Here is a 15,392-nt window from a genome sequence, read left to right as displayed (position 1 = left end):
ACCCTTTAAGAAAGGGAAGAAGAACAAGAAGAAGAAGAATAAGAAGGTGCAGCCACATGCTGGGATGTCTGCACAGGGTCAGACCAAGAAGCACAAGCCCGACCAGAGCTAGGCAGAGTGCTTCTTTTGCAAGAAGCAGGGGCACTGGAAGAGGAACTATCCTCTATACCTTGCCTCACTGGACCCGAACAGGCCGAAGAAGAAGCAAGGTACTTATATGATAACACCTTGCAATTTTTCCATTTGTGATACTACTGCCTGGGTATTGGATACCGAAAGCTCTTATCATATTTGCAATTCGATGCAGGGTCTGCAGGTCAGTAGGAGATTTGATGAAGGTGAGAGATTCCTGAACGTTGGAGATGGAAGCAAAGTTTCAGTTCTAGCATTAGGAATCATGAACCTTATAATCAATTCTCGAAATGTAATTCTGAGTGAATGTCACTATTTTTCAAGCTTTTTATTAAATATTATTTCTGTAGGCCTTTTGGCCACGAACGGTTATCAATTTTTAATAAAAGGAAATATTTACAATATCATTTTGAATGATGTTACAATGTTTGTTGGACAACTTAATAATGAAATTTACTTTCTATCACAACCTGTTAATGTGGTTCAAACCTCCGGTAAATGCCCTAGAATAGATAATGTGTTAGAAGTCTACCTTTGGTACTATAGGCTAGGTCATATTAATAAGAACAGGATATATAGATGATTATGAATCACTTCCAACCTGTGAGTCCTGTCTTCTTGGTAAAATGATCGAGTCACCTTTTACTGAAAAAGGTGAGTGAGCCAGTGAACTCTTGGCTCTGGTACATTCTGATGTATGTGGACCCATGAGCTCAAGTGCAAGAGATGGATATTTCTACTTCATAACCTTCACAGATGACCTATCGAGGTATGGGTATGTCTATTTAATGAAGCATAAGTCGGAGTCATTTGAAATATTCAAACTATTCCGAAATGAGATAGAAAAATAAACTGGAAAGTGTATTAAAACTCTTCGATCTGATCGAGGAGGTGAATACCTTTCCAATGATTTTCTGACATATCTTGGAAAGAATGAGATTCTCTCTCAGTGGACACCTCCTAGAACACCACAGCATAATGGTGTGTCTGAAAGGAGGAATCGGACCTTGTTGGATATGGTTCGATCCATGATGGGGTTTGCTGGTCTGCCAATCTCTCTTTGGAGATATGTGCTCGAATCGGCTTGTTACCTTCTAAATAGGATTCTGAGTAAGTCTGTAACTAAAATGCCATATGAGATATGGATAGGACGTAAGCCAGTACTCTCGTACCTTAGGATTTGGGGGTTTCCGGCTTATATTAAATATTTAATTACAGACAAGCTTAGACCTAGGTCTGACAAGTGTAATTTTATAGGGTACCCAAAAGAGACCAAAGGGTATTACTTCTACCTAGCTGATGAGCAAAAAGTATTTGTCAGCCTTAAAGCAATCTTTTTGGAAAGGAAGTTCCTTGGTGAAGAGACTGTTGCCTCTAAGGTCGAACTTGACGAAATTCGACAGGTAAAAAATCCGACGCAAGTTGCTGAACCAAATTTGATTAGATCAGATCCGGAGCCCATTGATCAAGCATCCTTAAGGCGATCTAGTAGAGTACCACATCAACCGGACAGATACTATGTTTTTTTGGTTCGGGATGACGATCCTATCAAACTTGATGAAAACGATGAGGATCCGATCACCTACATGGATGCAATGCAGAGACCCGACTCTGAGAAATGGCTAGAGGCCATGAAATCCGAAATGGAGTCCATGAAGGTCAACGATGTGTGGACATTGGTTGACCCACCCGAAGGAGTAAAATCCATAGGGTGTAAGTGGGTCTTCAAGAGGAAGAGGGGCACAGACGAAAAGGTAGAAACCTATAAAGCCCATCTGGTTGCCAAGGGATATCGTCAACGTTATGGTATAGACTATGACGAGATATTTTTTCCTGTGGCAATGCTCAAATCCATTCGGATTATTCTTGTGATAGCTGCCCATCTGGACTATGAAATCTGGCAGATGGATGTGAAGACAGCTTTCCTAAACAGAGAGCTGGATGAAGAGGTGTATATGTTACAACCTGAAGGATTCACATCCACTGATGAGTCTAAGGTGTGCAGACTACAGAGGTCCATTTATGGACTTAAGCAGGCATCTCGGAGTTGGAACATACATTTTGATAGGACGATCAAGACGTATGGCTTCGTTAAGAATGGAGAAAAGCCCTACATTTATAAGTGGGCTAATGGTCCAGTAGTGATATTTCTTGTATTGTATGTGGATGATATTCTCTTAATCGAGAATGATGTCCCTACATTACAGGGAATAAAGATTTGGCTATCGTCACAGTTCTCCATGAAGGATTTGGGAGAAGCTTTCTACATCCTAGGGATGAGGATCTATAGGGATAGATCTAAAAGGTTGCTTGATTTATCCCAGTCTACGTACATAGATACTATGCTGAAGAGGTTCTGCATGGAGAATTTCAAGAAAGGCTATCTACCGATAGGCCATGAAATTTCTCTCTCGAAGAGGGATTGTCCGACAACACCTCAAGAGAGAGAGAGTATGGGTAGGATTCCATATACTTTGACACTGAGATCTATCATGTACACCATGACATGTACACGACCAAATATGGCATACTCACTAGGGATAGTGAGTAGATACCAATCTGATCTAGGAGAGAATCACTGGAAGGTTGTTAAAACCATCCTGAAGTATTTAAGAAATAGTAAGGACCAGTGGCTTGTTTATCGTGAATCGGACTTGAGATTTATAGGGTTTACAGACTCTAGTTTCTAGTCTGATCACGATGACAGTAAAAGTGTGTCGGAATTTATTTTTACCCTTAATGGTGGGGCTATCTGCTGGAAGAGTTCCAAGCAACACACTATGGCTGATTCAGTTTGTGAGGCAGAGTATGTGGCTGCATCAGATGCTGCCAAAGAAGCGGTGTGGCTGAGGAAGTTCATCACTGAGCTCGAAGTAGCACCCTCCCTTGTTGGTCCAGTTTTGCTCTACTGTGACAGCTCTGGAGCCATTGCTCAGGCGAAGGAACTGAAGGCACACCAGCGGACGAAGCATATTCTGCACCGCTACCATCTCATCCAAAAAATTATGGATCGAGGTGATGTCGACCTTCAGAAGATCGACGAGAAGGAGAACCTGACTGACCCATTAACTAAAGCCATTGCGGTGAAGGAGTTCGACGACTACAAGTTGAAGATGGGTATTAGATATTGCACCGATTGATTTTAGGCCAAGTGAAAGATTGTTGGGAATAGTATCCCAAAGTCAATCGTCAGTCTGTTAATAGTTGTGCTCATTTTTTGTATATGTACATAAATTATGAATTAATAAAAATTATTTTGGTATTTTTCATCATAAAATATTTCATCTTCTAATGAACTCCTATGTTGTGGTGAAGTCCTTAGGACTATTTAGACTCGACAAAGGAGGATTTGTCGTTTAGTCCTTAAATCTGTTCGCGACCAAATGATATATTGTTACCAAGGATGACAACGTTTATCAAGCATAGGTCGTTGTGTGCCATATAGGTTGGTTGTCCTCTTAACCAATGAGTGTGGAGACACTGGTATGGCATACAGGTGAGATGTAAGGGTACATCTGCACTGAACATGACCGATTCTGGAGCTATTTTTACTGTCAAGATTTGCTCCGATGGAATATGGGTATAAATATCCCTCCGACCTGAGATCGCCATGGTGACTTGCAAGCAACTCACTGCACTTAGACACTGGACTACCTGAATTTCTAATTCAGTGATGGAAGGCTGCTGGGTGTAGTCAAGTACTTGACTTGTCGGTGCGTGTGTCAAGATGGGATTGACCACTCCAGTTTAGGAGCTGTGTACAGTCGTATTTCAATTTAGCAAAACCTTGGCCAGGGTAGTCTTTGTGAGGAGTCACAGGACTGTTTGAGTTGAGCATGATTCGGATGATCTAATCAGGGTTGACAGTTTAACCCTGAGTCGTCCTAAACACAGAGGTCAAAAGGATGAATTATACAGTAACCATATTCACGTAAGTTCTGAGTGTTGCGATTATGACCATTCGATCTATCCGATCGTCGGATACCATTACTAGATGGTCACTTCGATTAGTACAGGAATTGGTTCCTGTGCTATCGGCTTAGGTTCGAACCTGCGGGGTCACACACATTAGAGGTTCCTATCTGATCTGATAGCTGATGAAGAGTCCTTCATATTTGAGATTCTGTGATCAAGAATCAGGATTCTCTGATCACGAACTCCACACATTTTTGATACCGGGGTCAAGAGTCCCACTAGTTTAGGACTCTTCGATTAGGAATATATATCGATGAATTCTGATGCCCGATTACCCATCGGATTTGGACTCAATATTTATGATAGATTTAATTAGTGATTTGATCACTAATTAACTCAATTTGATTGAGTAATTAATTTTAGATCAAGTCCAATTGAATTGGATTCAGTTGGGTTTAACCCGATTAGGTTAAGAGTTGACCTAATCGTCGAGATGGTTTGGTCCCTGATATGATCAGGGGTTGGACTTAATCAATTCCTGATTTGATTAGGATTTTATTGAGTCTAATTAAGCCTAATTAAGTTAGATTTAAATTAGTCTAATTGGGCCTAACTTATTGGGTTCAATTAGGTTGGTTTAAATAATGAAACCACCTTGACCCATTCTCCCTGCGCCACCTCACTTCCACTGCGTCCATTTGAATTCACGAGAAAAAAGTTCTCATGAATTTTTTCTCACGCAAAGCCCTCCTCATGCCCTACTCTAATGCACCTTATGAGTGGATAAGGATGATTGGTTGGCCATTCAAATTCAAAATAAAGTTTGAATTTGAATGAGCAACGAATCTTAGCGCCTTGACCTTATCCTCTTTTAACGCCCCATTTATTACACGAGAAAATGTTTCTCATGAAATTACTCACACACAAATTAAGCCACACCCTCCTCTTCTCATGCCCTTAGTGGATCGGGATAAATTGGTTTCCATTTGAATTCAAAATTTGATTTGAATTCAAATGTGCAATTACTCATCTTTATCCTCTCACGTGAATAAGACGTTTGACATTTTTTTAAAAGGAGGAGAAGAGTGGGGCGTGTGCAAGAAAAAAATTTTGGAGAGAAAATCTGGGCGTGAGGAATCCTTGTGTGCAAGGTGAAGGTCAATATCCTTTCGAGAGAAAAAGAAAGAAAAGAAAGAAAAAGTGTGTGCAGGGTTTCAGTGAGTTCTTCAGGGTTTTAGCTTGGAGTTCGGGAAGTGAGAAGGTGAGCTACGAGTGTCGTGAGCCCACCAAATTTTAGAAAGATCTTCAACATCCTCTCAAGCATGTCTGCTAATGATCCGAAGCATCCAAAGAATCGATAGACATCGATCAAAAGAGTTCGATCAGCATCGACCGTCGAAAGGGCTCTACAACGAACTAGCACTCGTGAGGAGTCGATCAGATCGGGAGCTTCGTGTGGATGATCTGCAGAGGCCAGACACACTGTGTGGCTGCATCACGATGATCAGACTCTCCCGACGGTGATCGGATTGTGATGATCTACTACCCGCACAAAGGTATTGTGTTCTGAACACATTGTAGTAAAGTGTTTACTGTTCAAATTCGAAATTCAAATTTAAATGCATGCATGCTATATATCATATTTAGATCCTAGTGTAGGATAAATTTTTATTAATTAATTAAATTAATTAATAATTTTTACTGTAAAATAATGATTTTAAAAAAATTTTAAAATTATCATTTTACCCCTGCATTGATTTTTCTCACAGCTAGGACAAGATCCTCCTCATAGAAATTTGGAGCCCATCTAGATCAGCAGATAGGAAGTCTTTGGAGTCTCTGATGTCTGTCTGAAGCAGCTCAAGAGAGAAATGATGCTGACTTTGGAGTCTCTCTATCTCTCGAGTCAGGTCACCCATCTGCGGCATAGAAGTAGTCGATGTGCCCACTCCAATAAAGAGAGAGACTACAATCCGTCTGACCTCCCTCTCTATATCGAAAATCTATCACTGAATCTGAGAAGGAAGCTCTCCACACTCTCTAGTCTCATACTCAAGTTAGACAAGAGCTCCATCAAAGAGAAAAAGTGTGACATAATAGATGAATCCAATGATGGAGCAGAGAAGGCACTCGAAGAGGCAGGGTGAAACTGTTGTGGCTGCTGCTGTGCCTATTGCTGGAGAACCTACTGTAGAATTTGCTGCTGGAACTGGTGAGACTGCTGACGAAGCTGATCCTGAAATCACTATAGCTGAACAGATAAAATCTCTATCACTTTTTTAGCTAGCTGTCCCATTTTAACATCCTCCAAACTAAAAGTAGGCATGGTATGACTCAATGGGGGTATTCTGATCGAGGGTCCTGCCTCAGGCTCTGAAACATGATGATCTGCTGGGCTCAGCCTAGGCATAGGAGAAGAGAAACCCTCTCCCTCAGCATGCTCCTCATCCTCATCACTATCCTCCTCTGCAGCACGACTCTTGGCCCACCGGCCATCCACTCTCACAATTCCCATCCTCCTAAGAGAGTGGTTGTTGTAGGTATCAGTGTATGATAGTCTACAAACAGCCTCTCCATCAAAACTAACTCCATCCTCTTTAAAGATAACTGTGAGGGTCATACCATAGGGCAAGAAAGCCTGTTGGAAATAGTGTCCCAAAGCCAATCGTCAGCCTGTTGACAGTTGTGCTCATTCTTGTATTAGTATATGAATTATAAATATATAAAAATTATTTTAATATTTTTCATCATAAATTATTTCATCTTCTAATGAACTCCTGTGTTGTGGTAAAGTCCTTAGGACTATTTAGACTCGACAAAAGAGGATTTATCATTTAGTCCTTAAACCTGTTCGCGACCAAATGATACGTTGTTACCAAGGACAACAATATTTATCAAGCATAGGTCATTGTGTGCTATATGGGTTGGTTGTCCTCTTAACCAAGGAGTGTGGAGACACTGGTATGGCATACAGGTGAGATGTAAGGGTACATCTACACTGAACGTGACCGACTCCGGAGCTATTTCTGCTGTCAAGATTTTCTCCGATGGGATATGGGTATAACTGTCCCTCCGACCTGAGACCGCCATGATGACTTGCAAGTAACTCACTGCACTTAGGCACTGGACTAACTGAATTTCTAATTCAGTGACAGAAAGGTGCTGGGCGTAGTCAAGTACTTGACTTGTCGGTGCGTGTGTCAAGTACAGTCATGTTTCAATTTAGCAAAATCTTGGCTAGGATAGTCCTAGTGAGGAGTCACAGGACTGTTTGAGTTGAGCACGATTCGGATGATCTGATCAGGGTTGACAGTTTAACCCTGAGTCGTCCTAAACATAGGGGTCAAAAGGGATGAATTATACAGTAACCATATTCACGTAGGTTCTGAGTGTTGCGATTGTGATTATTCAACCTATCAAAATATCGGGTACTGTTGGTGCAAAAATCTGCTTGCGTCGGAGAAGCTGGAGTCGGGGAAGCCGCGGTCACCGCCGGAACCTGCAAGAGAAGTCTAAACCGGAGGTGGGGTTGCTCCGGCAAGACCCTCCGACGCTCAAGTCAGTTCTCTGCCTCAACAAGAATGGAGTGCTCGAACGGAGAATTTAGCAGAGTTTTGAGATAAGAAATGAGCTTAGAGAATAACATATCTGAGTCCCCCCTTTTATAGGCGGAGGGGGCAACGGATTGATGGCGACACCTGTAACCGTCTGGTAGTGGGCCGTCCGTGGTCAGGAGAATTTATTGCGAGAGGTAGTGGAGTGGGATCGTGGCCATCACCGCAGCTCGCCACGTGGAATCAGTTGCAGGGAGTGGAGCAGCGCCCGTCGTCGTGACTAGCCAGCGGATGGGAGAATCGTCCGGTATCCTTCGCAGGAGGTGGAGCAGGTTCGTGGCCGTTATCGTGGCCTGCCAGGGGGTGGTGGAGCGGTGCGGAATCCACCGCAGGAAGTGGAGCAGGGCGGCGACGGTTACTGCGGCTTGTCAGGGAATGATGGAGCTGTGCGGAATTCGTCACAGGAAGTGGAGCAGGGTCGTGGCCGTTTTGGTGGCTTGCCAGGGGGTGCGGATCTGTTGATTGAAGCTCGGCATCGGTCGGAGCCCGACCTCTGTAGAGGTCCGGGAGAGGTCCTCCTGGCGGCTGGGGCCGTGGGCGGAGTCTGACTTCCGTGGGAGTCTGGGCGGAGCCGTGCTGCAGGGGATGTCGGAAGTGGAGCCCGGCTCCCGTAGGAGTCCGGGCGGAGCTGCTCTGTAGCTGATGTCGGAGGCGGAGCCCGGCTCCTGTAGGAGTCCGGGCGGAGCCCTTTCGGAGCTGAAGTTGCGGGCGGAACCCGGCTCCCGTGGGAGTCCGGGCGGAGTCCTCTGCAATCAAAGTTAGAGGTGAAGTCCGGCTCCCGTAGGAGTCCGGACAGAGCTTACCAGCAGTCAAAGTTAGAGGTGAAGTCTGACTCCCGTAGGAGTCCGGACGGAGCTTACCAGCAGTTGATACTGAGAGCGGGGCCTGGCTCCCGTAGGAGTCCGGGCGGAGCTGTTCTGATGTCGGCGGCGGAGCCCGGCTCCCGTGGGAGTCCGGGCAGAGCTGCTCTGATGTCGCGGCGGAGCCCGGCTCCCGTAGGAGTCCGGGCGGAGCTGTTCTAATGTCGACGGCGGAGCCCGACTCCCATAGGAGTCCGGGCGGAGCTGCTCTGATGTCGCAGCGGAGTCCGACTCCCGTAGGAGTCCGGGCGGAGCTGCTCTGATGTCGCGGCGGAGCCCGGCTCCCGTAGGAGTCCGAGCGGAGCTGCTCTGATGTCGGCGGTGGAGCCCGGCTCCCGTAGGAGTCCGGGCGGAGCTGTTCTGATGTCGGCGGTGGAGCCCGGCTCCCGTAGGAGTCCGGGCGAAGCTGTTCTGATGCCGGCGGTGGAGCCCGGCTCCCGTAGGAGTCCGGGCGGAGCTTTTCCGATGCCGGTGGCGGAGCCTGGCTCCCGTAGGAGTCCGGGCGGAGCTGTTTCGATGCCGGCGGTGGAGCCCGGCTCCCGTAGGAGTCCGGGCGGAGCTGTTCTAATGTCGGCGACGGAGCCCGGCTCCCGTAGGAGTCCGGGCGGAGCTGTTCTGATGTCGGCGGTGGAGCCCGGCTCCCGTAGGAGTCCGGGCGGAGCTGTGCCGTTGCCAATTCCGCCGAGGGTTTCGGCTGTGGGTATTTTATACCCAACACCAGTCCCCCTACTTTCGAGTTTGAATTTCAAGCGAAGGAAGTACACAGAGAGAGAGATGGGTACAGCCGGAACCGTCCCTTCGAATCCTGCGCACTGCCGCCTCCAGATATTTTGGCATTAAATGAGCGCGTGCCGGAGTCTTTTCGAATTGGAGCGGTATGAGGGGATGCTTCAAAAATCTCACAGGTACACTGGCCTAGGTACGACATAATTATGATCCTGCCAACCGTCAGCCGCTTTTGGCCGTCTGCCAGGGGGAGTGGGACACATGTCGGATGCGGACCGGCCAGGGGGATTTGCGATCATTATGGTGCCGGATCCCAGGGTCTATTTAAACCCATCCTCCCCCCATCAGGCATCCTACTCCATTCTTGAGTTTTCGCTTGGTGTCTGTCTTCTCTTCGAGAGCCTGCTCTTGTGAACGTCTTCTCGAGCCGTAGGCACCTCCCGTTTCTCGTTCCCCAGGTCCCCAGAGCAATATAGGTTAGTGCCAACCTTCTTCTCACCGCCTAGGGGCTTCTCCTCTCTTCATTACTTCTGTGTCTCCTTCCAAGTTAGCCTTCGGCGTCTCGTTTCCCTTTCGGTCTGCCTTTTTAGGGTCCTTTAGGTTCTCCCTCGGAAACTGCTCAAAATGTCCTCTGACTCTTCTGCTCCCAGCAGTTCCGAGAGTTCTTCTGCTTCAAACCCCCAGGTCCCTGTCTCTGCGGACGAACCCGCGTCCGGGGCTGGGCCTCGCCCGATTTTCGCACCGGGCGCAATTCCATGCTCGTCGACTTCGGATGAACTCCTTCTGATAAGGGTTCGGTATGGGGTTCCTCCAGAGTACGACCTGGAGCTACCTGGCCCCTCTGACCGGGCCAGCACTCCTCCTCCCGGTCGCTTCTGTTTGTATCAGGAAGCGTTCCGTGCCGGACTCCGGCTTCCGCTTCCTGTCTTTGTTGCTGCCTTCTTCCGCTTCTTGGACATTTCTCTCGCCTCCGTGGCCCCGAATTTCTTTAGGTTTTTGATAGGGTTTCTCTCTCTCTGCCACATAGCCGAGGTCCAGCCGTCCCTCTCCTTGTTCAGGCATTTTTATACCTTCAAACGCCATCCTTCGACGAAGGACTGGTGGTACTTCTCTCCCCAGTTTGGTAAGAAGGGATTGCTGAAGGGCGCCCCTTCTTCAATTCACAATTGGAAGGGAAAATTTCTCTTTGTCTACTGCCCGACCTTGGAACTGGGCCTGCCCCCTTGGGGGTCTCTGAGGGATTCCGTCCGTCGGGCTCCCAGCCTGGGGGAGGACGACCTGCAGGCCGCCCAGAAGCTCCTAACTTATCCCGCTCCTTCCCTTCCTAATCTTCTGAGGGAGCAGCTTCTTTTCAACATCGGCCTGAGCCCTCAGGATCCAGCAAGTACTTATCTTTTCTTTCCTTGCCTTCCTCTTCTTTACTTTTTCCTTCCCGCTCTTTTCTTTCTCTTTCTTTCTCTCTTCTTTTTTCTTTCTTTCTTTTTTTTTTTTTTTTTGACTCTGGACTGATCGGTGTTGCTTCTTCTTTCTTTTTCTTCTTCTTCTTTTTTTTTTTTTTTTTTTTTAGCAATGGACGCCGAAGCAACGCGGATGCTCGCCAAGGGAATGAGAGCTCAGAAGAGGAAGGGCGCGACGGCCTCCGGATCGGCGAAGAGGGCCAGGGCGGAGGAGACGAGCTTGGCTGCGCCCGTCCAGGCGGCCCCGGCCATCGACATTCCTTCAGATGCCGAGCCAGCGGCCCCCCGGGCTTCCTCGAGGAGCCCGCCGACTGGGGCTCCCGCTCCGGGGGTTCGTCCCACGGAGGCGCCCGCCGTGGGGAGGAAGAGGAAATCGGTGGCTCGCAGGGCGAGCAGCCACCGAGCTGCTGCAGACGAGTCCGTCTGCTCCGAGGGGGGATCGGAGAACCCCTTCAACGACAAGGACCTGATCAGGCGGCTGCTCGATGGCTGCATCCTGTCCGATGTCGTGGAGAGGATCGACCGTGCCGATCCCGAGCAGCGAGCTTGGGACTCTTTGGGATCCTTCCTCGAGGTAAGCGGATGTTTATCTGCACGATCACTCGGCCTTTGTTGTAATTCTCTATCCGTCCTTGCAGATTGGGCACCAGCTCTTCGCCTATGTCGAGGCGACGAACCGTATGAGAAGGGACCTCCTTCAGGCGGAGGAATGTCATCAGGCCGAGGTTGCTCGCCTCCAAGCGAAGACGGTCGAAGTAGCTGCCCTCCAGGAGGCCCTGGAGAGAGAGAGGCAAGCCCGGGAAGAGGAGAGACAAGCCTGGGAAGAGGAGAAATGAATCTTCGAGGAGTCGGCGAGGAAGGCGGAGGCCGAGGTCGCCCATTTGGTCGAACAAACTCCGATTCTAGTCTCGGAGGCCAGGGCCCTTGCGGTGGAGGAGTTCAAGGCTTCCGCAGAGATGAGGGAACTGAACGTCCAGTTCGGCCAAGAGGCGTTCACAAAGGAGTTCGAGCTCTGCCAAGAGAAGGTGGCCAGCAGATACCCCGACCTCGATCTCGGCTTTCTTGAGGAGTCTGAAGACGAGGCCGGCCCCTCGTCCGCTGCCACCGCAGTCGCACCCCCCGCGCTGAGTTCTCCACCTCCTGCCCCTGAGGTCTGAGACCTCTGATCCCGTGCCCTTATTTTGTCGTCATATTTCCCTTCTGTTTGTCTTCAAAATTATTCAATCAATAAAGTCAAATTTCTTGTTGTGGATGGCCTCTCCTTCCCTCTCCTCCTCCTTTCTGCTTTTCTTCTTGTAATGAGTCGATCTTTGACGCTTGCACCTTCCAATGGCAGTGCCCTGCTGAAGCACTCCCCTTGCCCCTGGGGGTCCCGTTGAAATCAACAATCCAGCGGCTGAAAAAGGAGGTCCTCCACCTGACGAAGAAGTTGAAGAAGTCGGAAGGCGAGCTCCGCAAGTCGAGAGAATGCCATTCCGAGGCCGTCGCTGAGGCCGCCCACTTTAGGAGTCTCCAAGTGAAGGCAATCATGGATTACAGTCGGAGGAAGGCAAACTTCACAAAGGAGCTCGAGGAATGCAAAAAGAGCGCCAGCGACCGAACTTGGGCTCAAGAGGCCAGGGTCAGCGCCCTTAAGGTGGAGTTATCAGCTGCGAAGAGGAAGATCGGCCAGCTGGAGGGAAACTCGTCCCGGCTCCTGGCCCGGGTTGATGATGAACAGAAGTGGTCGCAGAGGGTCTCCGACCTCCAGAAGCAGCTCCAAGACGTCGAGATGAGCCACGACGTGCAGCGGGCAAGCTGGCGCCGGCAAGTGGAAGAATACAAAGGGAGATTCTGGAAGGCGGCTGACGAGGTCGTTCGTCTCCAGAGGCAGCTGGTTAATAGGGCGCAGCTTACCTCCGTCCAAGATACCGAAGAGCTCCAAGCCCTGAGAGGCACTGTCGAAGGGATTTCTGTCTCCCTTGGGGAGAAGACAGCCGAGCTACAACAAGTAAAAATCCAACTGGCGCTTGAGCGGAAGGCCATCGCGGACGCAGAGGTGGAGTCCGAAGTTTTGCAGAAGCGGCGTCGAGAAGCGGAGGCTGAGAGCCGGCAACTTCGTCAGGCGCTCCAGGATACACTTGTCCACACGTAGCACTGATATTATCGTCTGTTGAACCTTTCTTGTCGTTGGACTTGTTTGACGTAGATGTCATCGTGGGGGGGGGCTCTTTCCTTTCATCCGACCTTGTTACGCGGCCGAGTTTCGCCACCATTATCAACCCTCGCCACAGAAGTGGCGGATGGGGCCCGACGTCCGTAGGAGTCCGGACGAAATCTTCCTTGGCGGCGGAACCCGGCTCCCGTAGGAGTCCGGGCGAAGTCTTCCTTGGCGGCGGAACCCGGCTCCCGTAGGAGTCCGGGCGAAGTCTTCCTTGGCAGCGGAACCCGGCTCCCGTAGGAGTCCGGACCTTCCATTTTGCTCGAGCTGGTGTGAGGTTTTCCTCTCGTTACCAGCCTGGCCTGTGGGGGCGCGTTAGGGCGCTGTAACGCCTCTCCCCCCTCCGGTCTAAAAGAACCGGGCCTTCAACTTTGCTCATGTCAGGACGAGGTTCTCCTCCTGTTCCTGACATGGCTGTGGGGCACATTAGGGCGTTGCAAGACCTCTCCCTCCATCCGGTCTAAAAGAACCGAGCCTTCGACTTTGCTCAAGTTAGGGCGAGATTTTCCTCCTGTCCCTAACAGGGCTGTGGGGGCACATTAGGGCATTGTAAGGCCTCTCCCCCCTCCGATCTAAAAGAACCGGGCCTTCAACTTTGCTCATGTCAGGACGAGGTTCTCCTCATGTTCCTGACATGGCTGTAGGGGCACATTAGGGCATTGCAAGGCCTCTCCCTCCATCCGGTCTAAAAGAACCAGGCTTCGACTTTGCTCAAGTTAGGGCGAGGTTTTCCTCCTGTCCCTAACAGGGCTGTGGGGGCACATTAGGGCGTTGTAAGGCCTCTCCCCCCATCCAGTCTAAAAGAACCGGGCCTTTGACTTTGCTCAAGTTAGGGCGAGGTTTTCCTCCTGTCCCTAACAAGGCTGTGGGGGCACATTAGGGCGTTGTAAGGCCTCTCCCCCCATCCGGTCTAAAAGAACCGGGCCTTTGACTTTGCTCAAGTTAGGGCGAGGTTTTCCTCCTGTCCCTAACAAGGCTGTGGGGGCACATTAGGGCGTTGTAAGGCCTCTCCCCCCATCCGGTCTAAAAGAACCGGGCCTTTGACTTTGCTCATGCCAGGACGAGGTTCTCCTCCTGTTCCTGGTATGGCTGCATTTTTGGAGGGGTCATATCCAGTCATAATACATCCACGCTAGGTGGGAGGGACACGTTAGGCAGAAAGAAAAGTAGATTCAAGGCGAAATAGTAAGTGATACATTTACAGTTTTCCCGCTCCTCCTTGAGGCCCTCCGGTGATGGAGTCGATGGTCCCGATGGGAGGTCGGTCCTCGGGTTGGTCCTCCCTTTTCTGCGGTTCAGGCGGTGGGAGAGCTCTCGGCCGGTCTCCTCTACCCTCAGGCCTGCGGCGGATGAATCTGTCGAGTCGACCTCGCCGAATGAGCTCCTCGATCTCGTCCTGGAGCTGGATGCATTCCTCCGTGTCGTGGCGTGGTCGCGGTGGTAGAGGCAGAACTTGTTGGGGTTGTGCTTCCCGGGGTGTGTGCGCATCCTCTCCGGCCTAAGGAGCTGCTCCCTGACCTCCATCAGTACCTGGGCCTTTGAGGCGTTGAGGGGGGCGTAGTTGCGGAATTTCTCCAGTGGGGAACCCCGCCGAAACCTGCGGTCCGGGCTTCTCTGCCCTCGTGCCCGGGGTGGAGTAAGGGCGCGCTTATGTCCAGGAGGGGATCGGGAACATGGCCGGGCTTCCTTTGGCCTTTTCTCAATTGCGGGCTTACTCGAATCTCCCGCTTGGCGCTCCCTTGCTGTCTCTTCGTCCTTCATTTTGAAGGCTTCTTCCGCTCGGGCGTATCCTTCAGCCCGAGCCAGTAAATTGGCAAAATCCCTGGGGTACTTCTTCTCCAGGGAGTACAAAAGATCATTCTTCTGAAGGCCACCTTTCAGGGCGGCCATGGCAACTGACTGGTCCAAGTTCCGGACCTCCAACGCCGCGATGTTGAAGCGGCTGACGTAGGCCCGTATGGACTCCCCTTCCCTCTGCTTGATGTTGATGAGGGACTCCGAACCCTTCCGGGGACGCCGGCTACTGACAAAATGGGCCACAAATTGGTGGCTCATTTGATCGAAGGAAAATATGGTACCCGACTTCAGAGCCGAGTACCAGTTCCTCGCCGCTCCCTTCAAAGTAGACGGAAAAGTCCGGCACAAGATGACGTCAGGAGCGCCGTGAAGCAGCATCATCGTTCGGAAGGCCTCTAGGTGATCAACTGGGTCCGACGTCCCGTCGTAGCTTTCGAACTGGAGAAGCTTGAAGTTCGGCGGATCGGTTCCTGCATATCATTTGGGAGAAGGAGGGTCAGTGCAAATATCCTCACCATAAGCGGGAGGCATGTGCGGAGTTCTTCGATCTGCCGGTTCATCTCCTGGAGCCTCCGGTCCAGGAAATCCTCTCGACTTCGAGTCTCGAGGGTCCTTTGCAGAACGGGGCAGGATCTTCCAGGGGTGGAGTCGTGATCCGATTGAGGGCTCTCTACCCTCAGATTCGCCTTCC

The sequence above is a fragment of the Elaeis guineensis genome, chromosome 11, assembly GCF_000442705.2.
Source record: "Elaeis guineensis isolate ETL-2024a chromosome 11, EG11, whole genome shotgun sequence".
Lineage (NCBI taxonomy): Eukaryota > Viridiplantae > Streptophyta > Magnoliopsida > Arecales > Arecaceae > Elaeis > Elaeis guineensis.
This window is presented reverse-complemented; position numbering follows the sequence as displayed.